Raw genomic sequence first — 2,489 nt, forward strand, 5'->3', positions numbered from 1 at the left:
AGCATGTGTAATAAGTTCCTAATGTTCATTTTTTTTTCTTTTATCTTTTCAGTTTTCCAAGATTCATTGTTTATGCACCACACCCAGTGCTCCATGCAATACGTGCCCTCCTAAATACACAACACAGGGCTCACCCAACCTCCCAACCTCCTCTCTTCCAAACTCTCAGTTTGTTTCTCAGAGTCCACAGTCTCTCTATTATATAGTGTATTTTCAATTTTTTGAAGAATATCAACATTTTGGAAACATCTATAATGCCTCATGCTTTAAATTTTATCGTTATAAATATTTTCAATTATTCATTGTTTTATATCACAAATCTGAGTCTTTTTAAATTTATTTTTACTTTCTCATTACTGTGTCTTCAAAATTTTTAAGTTATGAATTATTCAAAACATAAAGTTTATTATTTTTACTATCTTAAAAATAATACTGGTTTTTCCTAGCCACCTTAACCCATTATATTATATACATTATAAAGAGATCTGGAAACTTTAAGACTGGGAAATTATCTAGCAAGCATGTCTAGAAAATTAGGTCAGTAATTACTTCTGTGACTTACAACCCTTGGTAAGCATGACAATCACTAATCAGTCTCCTGGTCAGATCCCTGAGCCCAATTTAACAGATTCTAATTCTGCTAATCTGAGATGAGAACAAAAGCGCTATATTTTGTGAAGTCAGCAAATTATTTTAACACCAGTGATCAGAAATCCACTCTTTGGAAGCACTGACATAGAGTGAAGACTATTTTTACAAGAGTAAGAGGAATTAATAGTCCTGTTAGATATATGGAGCAAAGCAATACTGTAAATTTATCTGATTCCTGATGATTTATCATCATGCCCATTAATTAATTTTATCAGGGAATTATTCTGAGGTATCTATGTGCTTGTCAATTTTTTTATTTTTCATTTTAGGGATACAGACACTGATCTTTTTTTATGGTATCAACATGAAACTTGGAAATACTAAAGTGTACATTACCATCAAGCATGAATCATAAAGAGAATTGATGTACACAGTTCCTTGTCCTGCATCAACACATAATGTAGGACAATCAGAAAGAAATTTTAAGATGGAGAAAGGAAAGGATAAACATTTTTTTCCCCTGCAGATAAACTCAGTAAAGTGAGTTGAATTTTTCAGGATCTTGAAGGGATAATGATGATGATGATGATGAATCAACTGACAAAATGTCCCTTTGCTGGTGTATCTCTATTTTGCCTATGGGTGACAGTGAGATTTCTGCCATTTACCTGAAGGACTGACACCTCCCTAGTAACTTTTTCAGAGCACTTAGAACTTCCTTGTTCCTAAGACTGTAGGCAAGTGAGTTTAGGAGTAGAGTGAGGACAGTTCCAAACAGAAAGAGACCCTGACTCAACCTTGGAGTCTTGGCAGAACCGGGTCTCATGTAGATGCACATGCCTGGACCAGAATAGAGACCCACCACACAGAGATGAGAGGAGCAGGTGGCCAGAGCTTTGTTCCTGCCTTCTGGGGAGTTCATTCGGAGTACTGCAAGGAAGATGAGAACATAGGAAGACAAGATGAGAGACAAGGGCAGCAGCAGAACAAGGATGCTTGTTATCACCACTGCCTTTTCATAGGCTGAGATATCCTCACAGACGATCCTAAGCACCGCCATGACTTCTCAGAAGAAGTGGGGAATCTCTCTGGGGCTGCAGATGTTAAAATGCAAGGTAAAAGCAGTGTGTCCCAGGGAAGTAAGTGCCCCTCCAGCCCAAGACATGGCAATCATCTGCAAGCAAACCTTAGGGTTGATGATGACTGGGTATCGAAGAGGATCGCATATAGCCACATAACGATCAAAGCACATGAGAGTTATAAGGATGCATTCTGCAATGGCCACCATCAGGGAGAAGAATATTTGAGTCCCACAAGCCAGGAATGATATGCTCTGCCATCCAGAGAAGAAGTTGAATGCCATTTTGGGGACAATGCTAGAGGTCAAAGTCAAATCCATTAAGGAGAGCTGACTGAGAAGGAAGTACATGGGGGTGTGGAGATGGAAATAAACCAAATGAGGAGGATCAGAAGAGTGTTGCCAGTGAAGGCAGCCGTGTATATCAGGAGAATGATGGAGACCATAGCTGTGATGTATTTAAATTCAGGGAAGAAACCCAGGAGAATGAAATCTGTGGTTTCTGTCTCATTCCCACTCTTCATGACTCTCTGTAATGATAACAGACATATAAGAGATTTATTAAAAAATCGTAGAAATGAAGCAGTTTCTTATTAAAGTTTAAGAACAATGGCAAATACAAAAATACTCCTCCATGGTCACTTGAATCAGTTTTTACTATTTTTTCTATATTTCTTATCCATGATTTAATGTACTTTTAGAAACGTGTTTGTGTGTGTGTGTGTGTGTGTGTGTGTGTGTGTGTGTATTTTAAGATTTTTTTTATTTATTTGACAGAGAGACAGATCACAAGTAGGCAGAGAGACAGGCAGAGACAGAG

The 2,489-nt window shown here is 37.8% G+C and overlaps 1 pseudogene; it reads right to left on the reverse strand.

Annotated features, from left to right (window-relative positions):
- Positions 1–1,255: 1,255 nt before the first annotated feature.
- On the reverse strand, positions 1,256–2,193 carry LOC123936222 (annotated as a pseudogene).
- Between the last annotated feature and the right edge of the window lie 296 nt (positions 2,194–2,489).

The sequence above is a fragment of the Meles meles genome, unplaced genomic scaffold (genome assembly GCF_922984935.1).
Source record: "Meles meles unplaced genomic scaffold, mMelMel3.1 paternal haplotype, whole genome shotgun sequence".
NCBI lineage: Eukaryota > Metazoa > Chordata > Mammalia > Carnivora > Mustelidae > Meles > Meles meles.